Genomic DNA, 11,739 nt, shown 5'->3' with positions numbered 1-11,739 from the left:
CTTTTCAGTGGTGCCGAGCGACAGGACGCGAGGCAATGGGCACAAACTGAAACACAGACACTTCCATCTGAGCATGAGGAAAAACTTTTTCACTGTGAGGGTGACAGAGCACTGGAACGGCTTGCCCCGAGAGGTTGTGGAGTCTCCTTCTCTGGAGATATTCAAAACGCGCCTGGATGCAATCCTGTGCAATGTGCTCTAGGTGACCCTGCTTGAGCAGGGGGGTTGGACTAGATGATCTCCAGAGGTCCCTTCCAACCTCAGTGATTCTGTGATTCTGTGATTCTGTGATATCCATCACAGGAAACAGAACAGGTCTGATCCCTGTAAACTTCATTAACTTCAGACTTCTCTAGAGTCACACAGACATTCAGCAATTAGACCCCATATGCCACATACTTTATTTATTAGAGAATATGTTAACACATATTATTTATTGAAGCTTGTCTGTAACTAAGCATGTCTGTGTAATATAACCCTTCTGCAATATCTTATTAAGACTGCAGATTCAGAAACAAGCCTTTCAATATGTTATAGGTAACCTTTACCTATAGTGCCTCATGCTGTTTAAAATAACAGCTAGAACATGGATTAAATCTTTCCAAAAACAACCCACACATCTTGCAGTTACTCACAAACCATTTACAATACTGACTTAGAGAGAAAATGGACACTGAATACTAGAGGTCTAATTCTGGGTGAGTCTATTCCACCACGAGAAAAAGCCCATATGGCTACTCAGGATTTTCAAGCCTTTCTACCACACTACTTTAAATACTTCTGACCAGATTCTGGCTGCTTGTGCTCAAATATGAGAAAAGAGCACTGGGGACAGTCGGGCTCCTGATAGTTGTACTGTCACAAAACATTTCCAAGCAGAGAACACCTTTATGGTAACAAGTGGAGGAGCCACATTTGAGCCTGTTGATTTCAGGGTCAAAAGAGCCTTCTGCTGGTCTCTCCCTGTCACACTTTCGGTCACTGCTACCAGTTAAGTGTGTATTTGCACACCTTCCCCAGAGACCTGAAGAATGAGGAGTACCCTACTGTACAGCTGACCATCAATCTGATGTCCATAGTTTCGTGGGGGCTGAAGGTACTGGACTCTAAGAGGTGAATGAAAAAGTTGGGTTCCATTTGCTAAAATAAATCTACAAAACTTTCAATAAAATTGAGTTTGACTTCCATTATTTCATAAGCAGCAATGATTCTATCCCACCTTAATTTGTTGCAGGGTGTCATTTGTCTTGGATGATTTAGAGTTTCTGAGATGCTTCTTTCCTTTCTTTGCCTAATGTTTCATTTGGGCAATATGCTTAATCAACGTTTGCTGATGTTTATGGTCTAATGCTTACTGACAGCAGGTGTGAAAAAAGTAAATCCCCATCTGCATAAAAATCTTGCTGAAATTCAGCAGCATGCTGTTTTGCTGTAATTTTCATAGACAGGTGATTTTTCATGATACCTCCAGAAGGTTCCCCCAACTCCCTGCTGTTGCCTCTGTTTTCCTACCTGCTGCTATCACAAGTTATGGCTTTGTTTGTAGCCCTACATGAGGTGCCATTTCAAAGTATTTCTATTTGTTCTGTTTGATGGACTCTCCTTTGAATTCAGTTCAGGTACATGCTTAGATTCCACGTTCCATTCCAGTAATTTGATAGTTGTTTGCATCATGACTTAGACTATTCTGACAAGTGGCCTCCTTCAAAATGCTCTTGCCTTTTCACTGGGGCAAATGGATGTCATGACTATGGCTCTCAAGCAAAGGTGGGGGTCCTGCATCCTGGGGACCAGGCACCTGTGACAATTTCATATGGATTCTGGCAAGATGTGGTGGCTGGTGTTAGCATTTGGGGGGTAGGTTTTTTATTTTTTCTTTACTGTTGGATAGCAGTATGTTAATGTAAGGTGTATAGATAAACTGCTATATGCTACTGCTGAAAACTTTTGTTCTAAAACTTGGATCAGTGTTTTGAAGATTGAGGACAAGAAAAAAATATAACAATTTTTTTCTAGAAATGGGGAAATTTGTGTAGTTGCTTATTTCATTCATGTTTAAAGGTCAGTGTTGCTTTCCTGTCCCTCTTAATATACACCCTCAGGAAGAGGGATGGTTTGCTTACCCTGCCTTGCCTTGCTTTTTTCTGAGAAAACAGAGAGGATGTGATTTATATTATCTAATTTAAAGTCACAAACTGCTAGAGCATGTCTTAATCTTTTCCCTTGATTATTTTGAATAAGTTGTATTAGTGTTGCTCTTAGAGGCTTGCCAAAGATCAGAGCCACATAATACAATAATGTGCATAATCTTCTCTCAAAATTTTATAATCCTGAAAGAAAAGAAGATAAAAGGCACAAAGTCTTATCCACTGTTATAAAGCATTATTGGAATCCGGAGTAGAGCACTTGACCCCTAGCCAAGTACTATCTGCTGGACCGTATTATCACCTAATATTCCATTTCTTAAAATTAAACAATTTGATGCCCTTCAGGAAGGACCAGGAAAAGCAAAATATAAGGAGATTCAAGAAAACAGCTTAACAGGAAAGCTGCATAAGGCTGTACTTACAGAATTAGTAAGCAAAGTAACATGATATTATACCAGATGAGATATGGGAAAAATGACTATAAAGATCAGGAAAGCTACAAAATACATATGTTATAAAAAAACAAAATGGTACATTTCAAAATTAAATAGAATATGAGAAAGAACAGTTACTGGTTAGGGGATTTCTTTTTGTTTGATTCACTGAAGGACTGCTTTTTTTAATTGTAAAACTGTATAATTCCATATATAGTTTTGAAAATCTTCAGCTATTTTATCTGATTTTCAGGTAGAAAAGCTAGGAAAAATTAGATAAGCTGAACTACTGGTTCAAAGACATAAAATGAAAATCAGAAAATAATTAAACCAAGCCACGTGAGAATAATCTCAAAGCAAGCCGAAGCCAAGCCAATAGAAACTCAGGCTCAGCAGTGCCTATACAACAAAGGCAAATTGCAGTACAGTGGGGAAAAGCTTTGGGAAGAAATACATTAGAATATTATCTATTGTGGTATGCCAGAGAAAAATGAGACTCTCTTCTATTAGGTTTGTCAGAAAAGCTTTTGGGTAAAAATCAGCAACTAGCCAAAGCAAATGTCTTAATATCATTATTCTGCAACTGTTTCAAGACGGTGGTAACTGGGAAGATTTCCACATGACATGTGGGATTGAATCCCAGCAATGGCTGGGGCTTCACTTGTAACTTAGCAGTCTTAGCGTATCTTTTATTGGCAGATGGAAGGTTAAACCGACCAAAAACATTGCTGTAATCCATTAGGTCTTTTCAGGACTCCAGTTAAAGGCAAGAAATGGAAAGGCTATATTACCAAGCAAGCTGGAGAGAAGACTTTGAAGAGCTGGTATTCTTTAAATGTTGTCTTAGTTGTCCTAGTTGTCGTAGATCACTCATGCAATACTGCGTGGAGATACCTGGAAATTAAATGAAGTGTCAATATAAAACATTTTCAGTCCTTTTGCACAAGCAGCCAGAAAATTGTCCCAGTTAGCAAGAAAGCAGAGGGCAATGCTACAGCAAGTGAAAACCATCACTCAGCTGGCCAAAATTAAAAAGAGATGTAGCTCTACAAAATAAATATTTTGAAAGATATTGGGAGAAACAGATTGACAAGACAAAACTACCCTTGATGACTGATTAGTCTGTTGATTATCCCTCAAAATGTGGAGGACTTTTGACAGGAAAACAAACAAGACAACTTGTTATACTACAGACAGCTTTCATATTCAGTCATAGCCATGGAGCTGAAAACTGAAATTTGTCTCAAAGAATATTAGTCTCAAAGTTCTACACCAGGGTTTCATTTTTCTCATTTGACATGCAAGGGAATGAAGTATTTTTTCTTGTACATGCTTATTCTGTTCTAAACATCAGGGTTGCAAAAGCTTACTAATTGTATGACACAGGTCAGAATTTCCTGCCTCCAGTTGCTACTGTTAAGGTAATTGTATGCACAAAACTCTGCAAAAAACAAAATCAGAAATAAGAGGCATTCAGTATAGTTCTCTCCTTCAGTTTGTTTTTAATAAGTTTTAAGCATAACAGACTTGTGCAGCTGAAAACATTATCTACATCTGTTAAGTCTGAAACTCCAGCCTAAATATTTCATAAGTGGTGTTTCTTTCAGCATCTCCTATTATTGCCCTTTTAGGTTTCTCCTTTAATCTTTATTGTCAATATTGTTGATGTCAAAAGTTTACTCGACCCCATTCTCGTTATTCTGCAATCCTGAATGTTATGCTTGTGACATAACAGACTTTCCCACAACAATCAGCTGTGAGGTCATAAAGCAAAAATGCTGTGATTTCAAATGAAGAATAGGCTATAGGAGCATGAAAACACTGTATCCCTAAATAATGGAAGTTAGGAAGACTATTAAAAATATTTTTTCAGCTCTCATATTTTTATTGTTTTCCTAATTCATTTTCAGAAAATTAACTGCCAATACTGGAAGCATATTATTTACACAGTAATTTTGGGGAGAATGTTGCACAGCAATGGGGAGAAAATATAAGGAAGAATTTCTATTAGGCTGTTTGTAAGTAAAAGCACAAAATTTGTCAGTATTTGTTTTGGTTTTTGATTCTTATTAAACAAAAAAGTCTGAGAGGGGCAATGCTTTTGCTAGAAGATACCTACTGAAAATCTCAAAAGAGCAGGCCTGAATGCAATGGCATGTGAGCAACTATCTCTAGCGAAACTCTTGCAAGCTGTCAGTTTTGAGGTCTCACGTTTGCAAAGCCGTCCCACCAACCATGAGCTGTGGAAGGGTGTCCTTTAGCATGGCAGCCTGCACCTTGACCTTCCTCTGCAGTCACTTTTAATCATCTGGATCGCCCCGGTTACAGAACCCTGTGGATCACCTGCACGTGCCGCAGCACATCAAACTTGTCCAGGTATGGGCATTTCTTCCTTTTAGGATCTCCCACCCACAGGGGACCCACAAACAGCTTTCTCTGTTCAAAACATGACTAATGACTATGACAATTCTAATAAGAAAACAGAGGCTAACAGAAAATAGACTTATTTCAGTTACTTTAATATTTTTTCCTTTTATTCTTAGTCAGTAGTGATCTTACTCTAGTTAATTGAACTCTGTGTGTCTTGTATTTTATTTGTTGTCCATGCCTGCTCAGTTGACCTTTAGGCACCATCCATTAAAGGTGTGCTGAAATCTTGTTCTGCTCTGTGGTTTCTGAGCCTTGATTAAACCAGTTTGGGTAGTTCAGCAGAATCAATGTGTGTTATGCCAAAGTCAATGGGGCTGAATATTTGCTGATAGCCTGATACTTCTGCAATTGTGCTGTTTGTGTTTCTTGACAGACCTGCAATTGAATTAATTCCATGTATGCACACAGAAAGCAGCATTACAATAATAAAATGGAATACGTAATGTTTAATTATTACAAATCAGCCCTATCTCTCTCTTCTATGGTTTTACATGTCTTCTTCTGTGACTTTCCCAAGAAACATTGTCAGAGTGAAGTTAACAGGATGTGGTTTATTTTGCTGCTCGTGCTTAATTGCTTCCTAGACTAAGGAATGCAAATGAGGAGCTTGAATCAACTTTACAAAGCTGCTGCTTTCGTAGTGGGCTCCACCAGTTTGCTTGTGTGAATGGAGCATGAGGGGGGAGGAGGGAGCAGAGCAGACTGTGCATTTGGGAATTCATCCTTTCACTAATCACAGGCTGATACTGAAACTGCCAGAAGCTGCAGTTTTCAAGAGGGCATTACCTCTGACTTTGGCAATTCCTCTTTGACCCCCAAATATTTTTAATATGTGTCTCTAGTTACCATTGCTCAGTATCTAGCAACTTTTTCAGGGTTTGTTTAGAAGTTCCTCACTCATCTAGAGATAATGACTGTTGTCAGTCCAACATCTTTGAGCAGTACAAATTACATTTGTAGAGGGAAGATGTGCATGACTGGTATTTTGGTTGTGATTATTTACACATATAAAGTCAATTCATCTTATAGCTGAGATTTATGTGTAAATAATTCAATAAAACCTTGTCTACAGAAGGATCTTGCTGAAAACTAGATGCTGCTCATGAGCTGAATAAGACAACAAACATACATTTTCTTCCTCTTGGCTAGAGAACTAATCACTGAATAAGTAGTACACTTAGGCTTCCTGTGTCTGGAGAGACCCAGAATTTCCTTGTTCAGGTTTCTGGTATCAATTCTTTCCTAGTCCAAAATTGTTTAAGCGTTACCAGAAAACCACTGATCTCAGGTAACAGTGCTCTATTGTTAATCACATATAATGCTGAAGCGTCCACAAAAGGTCTTATCCCCTTTGTGTCCAGCATAGTAGATAAACATAGCATGTATATCAACAGCATTTGAAGTGCAAGGCTGAGCCTCTACTTAAAGCTAATCTCACTTTGCTTCCAAAGGGCTGTAAATCCTGCTGAGGTGGCATTCAAAGACCAGGGAGAAAATCTAGACTCTCACTATTCCTTTGCATGCACCAGAGCACTAACCTACTTGCAAGTGCCATCGGGGATGCCCAAACACCCCAAGCTTTCCTGCCATGAGGGCAGAGGGTTTTGCTGGTGGCCTGATCTCAAGGTGCCTTTACAGTAAAGGGGCACTGATAGCCAGGCTGGAGGCATCCTGTGGAAGCAATATGTGGGCATGCGGAGCTGAACCAGCAAAGTCTCAGGCTCTAGCCAGCTTCCTCAAGACACTGTATAGATATAACCTGCTCCAGAGAGCTTTTAGTCAAACTATTTGATAAGAGACATGACACAGACCAGGCAGGAGGTGCTGCGATAACTTCTGGATGTGCAACATGTGGCCACAGATCATTTTTAGTATATTGAAAACATGACAGAGACGGATTTTAATGCCAATATTAAACAAATTGGTGCTCTCAGTTTAGTTCCTCTTGGCAAAGGCTGTCAATCATAACCAGCACTTTTGTTTGTAATTCCAGCAGTGAAAGGACTAAAAGGAAATGACACTTTGGGGATTAGAGTTAAATAATGCTGGCTGGTCAGCTTGCACTTATGCTATATATCCTATGGATAGTGTCTACGTACTTCTCTGGATAGAGGCAATCCAATGCATTTAGCAAGTGTTCTGTAAGACACGCTTAAAACTTGCTATGCAAAATCTGCCTCTTACTCAAACAGCAAATTTATAAAAAAATGGTGCTTCATTGTCAATACTTGCTGAGTGCTACTTTGTCTCGCAGAAAACTAAGATTGTTCTTGCACACCACAGAACATGGATAATTTGTAAGCATCAACTAAAGCTACTACCCACTGCACATCTAATTCAGCCTGCCACATATAAAGCAAGGAACCTGAATAATTATTGATGTATATCACACTTTACTTAAGAATTCGAAAAGGCACCATTGGAACTATATATCACAGTGTTTTATTCCCAACATGGTTTAGTTTCATTTCTACTAAAAACTGTGTACTGTACCAGCATTACTAGTGTTGCATGATTCAATAGGGAAATATAAGTGCACATTTCAAGATAAACAGCACCACAATGCTTCTGGCACAATTTCTGATTACAGAAATACACACGTATTATAGATGTGCGTCCTGTGGCTGATACTTCACTTTCCACAATGAAAACGTTATTTTGCCTAGCTGGGATTTGCCTTGGGAAGAAATGAAGCTGTATGGAGAAGTAATGTAATTGGGAAAGACCTGGCCATATATGTCTCCCCATCTCAGGCAGTTAGATCATAAAAGTGCTTACCCTCCTCTGCAGTTCTATATGGTCTCACACAGTGAAATTCAGCACTTTTTAGTGATGGCATTGCATTAGCTAGGTGCAGTTATGCTTTGGTGTAAATGTCAAATTATATGAGAAGCCAAAAAATTCCACATTTGTCATGGTTCTTTAGAGTTAACTGTGAACAATTAGTTATGCCATACACTTTAATAAGTATTCTAGTAATTGTGGTTTCTGGGAAGTTAATTCTTTTTATTCCTCTTTTTGAAGAGACTGAATAACTTAATGTTTTGTTTGTTTTTTTTCATGTTTTTGACAGTTTAAATGCTCCTTATGGAAGAAGAGAGCTCACTTCCCTGCAGTAGGTACCCCAAATACCATGCTTTTGCTGAGCCTGCTGTGAATCAAATTAAACTGTGTGCTGCATAGTCTAAACTAGTAACCTTAATCTTCAAGTGGTCCTTCAATTCTTTTTGGCACTGAGATTGTAAAAGCGCAGGACTACAAGTATTTTGCCCCTTTGCATGATGACAGATGTTAACCCTGGTACAGTCTATGCCATGAAATAGCTGGATATTCATTTTCCTTCTAGAAAAGCATGTGGGCTTATTGCAGCAAGTGTTGAAATATAGTATTGAATAAAGCCACTCTGCCCTCTTCCCAGTTGTTATGCTTTCACACTAGCGCTGTCAACACACACAAATGACTTATTAGAGCCCAAAATGACTCTCATAAAGAGTGAACTAGAAAGACATGCACACTTCAGTGACCTGATCCAAAGACCTTGTAAGCCTAGCATCCAGCACATAAAGAATAGCTCAAAATCTTTTAGTATTTCACTTGTCTCAGCTCTGTTGTCCACCCTTTATACCGCTGGTAAGTGTCTTGCATTATACAGGATGCCCATCACAGTATGATAAAAGCACCATTTATACCGGTAATGCTGGTGAGATGAATAATAGCAATAGCAATAACTCAAAAGAGCAACGAAATTGTGGTAAAAAGTATACTTTTTCAGCTTAAAATAGAAAGATTTTTGAACAAGGATTTCTCCGTAAAGCAGCCTACTCTTCTTCCCTTCTATACAGTCTCTTTTATGCACAGCACTTACTTCTAAATGATTTTAAACCAAAGTAATGGGAAAGGGCCCTCAGATTGTTCCTGCAGGCCTAGACATAGTGAAACAAAAATAAAATGTCATCACTGTGTTAAGCATGGAGCTGGCTAGAATGTCACTCTCTCTGATCAAGTCAGTCCTGTTCATACATCACAAAGATCTGCAAACTCAAAGTGTTAGTCGGAACAGTTTTACTGGTTACATCTGCTCTTGTTGAAGAAAAATAGCATAAAATTGTATGAACCTCAATGGAAAAAGGGCCGTTTCTAAAATAACAATGCCAAGCAGAGTCACATTTGTGCTTTCATGTAAATAAGTTTGACTCAGAAGCCCTTGCCTGGAAAACTCTTATTACTGAAAGAAAGAGAATAGAAACTGGCACGATTTGTGTGATAATTTCTAGGTTTCTGTGGATGCAATTGTAGGACATATTTGGAAGAGACAGACAATTCAGCGCTATATGTTTCTCAAAATATGAATGGCAACAGGCAGAAGGCAGTCACATTTTATTTTTTTCTCACTCCATGCTTGCCACATGCACACAAGAGGAACAGTGCTGCCACTGGTTAGAAAAGCTGTTTTGCAGAGGAATGCTTTCTGATCTGCATGCCCTAGAGAAATCCTGCTTGTTAAAAGACCCTAATGTTGCTGAAAAATAAATAAATTTCCTTCTTTGGATTCAGTGCTGTTCATTTTAGCTAGGTCGGATGTGCAACTGCCTTTCGCTTGAAGAGGAGTCTGCCATAAACACCAGGTGGCAAGGTTCTGATGCTAAGAGAAGATCACAGTTTAAAACGGAGATGTTGCTATGCAATTTTCAGTATGAAATAACATGACAACTGTGAGCCTTCACTCTTTGTTTTCTCTTAGTCTTTAGTAGTGTTAAAGTTAGTAGTGTTAACAATATTGCTTTGATACCACTGTAACTCCTAGCCTTTAGCTGAGGGTTCCTTGGGGCGTTAAGTTATGATTTAAAGTGTTATGCACTGTCTGTTACCAGTTGAATCAGTTTACTCCTAGCTGGCAGAGATCTGCCTCTAGGGTGCCCTGAGGTTGTGAAGTGCTCGCAGGATTTGCTCATGTTTTTGTAAACCAGCCTGCTGAAATGCAAAGCTGGATGGCTGCTGAAGCCTGATGCTGTGGTGTTTGGCTTTTATATCTTCGTTTTTGTTTCTCAGCCCTTCCATGACAGAAGGAGACACAGACAGAGAGACATTCCATGCCTCTCTTCGGGGAAATGCCTGAAGTTAACTCTGGGCTTTGCTGTATTTTTGCCTGGCTTTGATTATCTGCAAGGAATGGTAGATAAAAACAGATGTTGCCAGGAAGTAAATGTCTTGACATCTACTTGAACAATTAGAAAAAAAACTTGATGCTCCAGACACCTGAGTCCTTGAAAATAAGCAGGTTTATAGTCATGGTACTTTCCAATGGGTCATGTGTCCCCTGATGGTCTAGATGGAGTTGTGGCCTGGTGGTAAAAAAGAAAGAACAACCAGGAATAGTCTATAAATGTGGGAATTTCAGAAGATTCTCTAATCTCAGCCTTTTTCCCTTCTCCCTCCTTGTTCTATCTCTTTTACTTTTTTGGACTCCTGTGTTATGTTTGTAATTACTTTCTTGGTACCAACACAAAAACTGATGATTTTTAAGCATACTGAGTGGCTGTAGCAACATTTCTTATACAACTGTGTATGCATATATAAGATTTCTGACAACCATTTGGCTTTCTACCATGGAAACAATGCCAAAATGCACTCTTTTACACATGAGTAAGGCAGACATGAAAAAAACACTCTGATTTTGACGTGGTTTGTCTTGAACCACTCTATGTATCTCTGCAAGTTTGTACGAAAATTAACTGAAGAGATTTAGCTTCTATAGATACAACACAGCACTTATCCTCCTCTTTCCAGTTCATGAGAAGAGCCAGATCTACTCCTTAAAGCTTTTTCTAGGAGAAGAGAAATGACTGATTCTCTCACCTTCTGCTCTGCAACATTGAGATGTGCACGGGACCAAGCAGGAAATAAATGAAGAAAGTTTATAAACTTTATAAAGCTTTATGACACAGGTGCATACATTTATGCGATTGTACATATTATATGCAACATATTTATAAATACAGTTTTTATATATTTTTTAAATAACTTAATATTGCAGGAAAGTTGAACGGTCTACTCTTTTCAATGACCATGCTAGCCTCGCTTCTATCTGTCTCACATATTGCAGGGTGATTTGGGTGATAATAGACCAGCGGAGGCACTCAGGTGTAGTTGTGATATTAAGGCTAAGTCTAAACTGTGGGAGCTGGTAGCAGTTCCTAGTTCTCAGGTCCAGGTATGCACCCTGACTGTGTCCCAGCTGTACATTTGGGTGCTATCACTGTGTACACCCTTGTTTTTTCACACTTCAGAAACCTGTCGTGATTTCTGCTGGAAGGAGTGCTGGGTACCTGATCCAAAAAGAAGTTGCAGTGCTGTCATCTAAGTTCCCCGTCTGGATGGTTGGAGAACTGAGACGCTGGAGCCTGGCACATGGCTTAGATGTAGCTATTTGGAAATGCAAAGAATAAACCGCATTCTTCCCTGAGGCACTGGCACCTGAGAGCTGGCTGAAGAAAGGTGTGTTTGCTTCCATAGGGCTTCCAGCCCTCTCCTGGACTTGTGCTCTTTGACCTGTCAGATTTAATTGTATTTCTTTATACAAACCTCCTTAGTCAACTGGGTTCTGTGGCAGTAGTAAGTCATAACATGATTTGTTTTCGGCTTTGTGCTTTAAAAGCCGTACTATTCCTTTCTGTGATATGACATTATGTACTTTAAAATCACTGGTCTAATATACACATTTTACAGTA

Source organism: Apteryx mantelli, chromosome Z (assembly GCF_036417845.1).
Source record: "Apteryx mantelli isolate bAptMan1 chromosome Z, bAptMan1.hap1, whole genome shotgun sequence".
Classification (NCBI taxonomy): Eukaryota; Metazoa; Chordata; class Aves; order Apterygiformes; family Apterygidae; genus Apteryx; species Apteryx mantelli.
The sequence above is the reverse complement of the archived record's forward strand: the minus strand, read 5'-3'. Positions refer to the sequence as shown.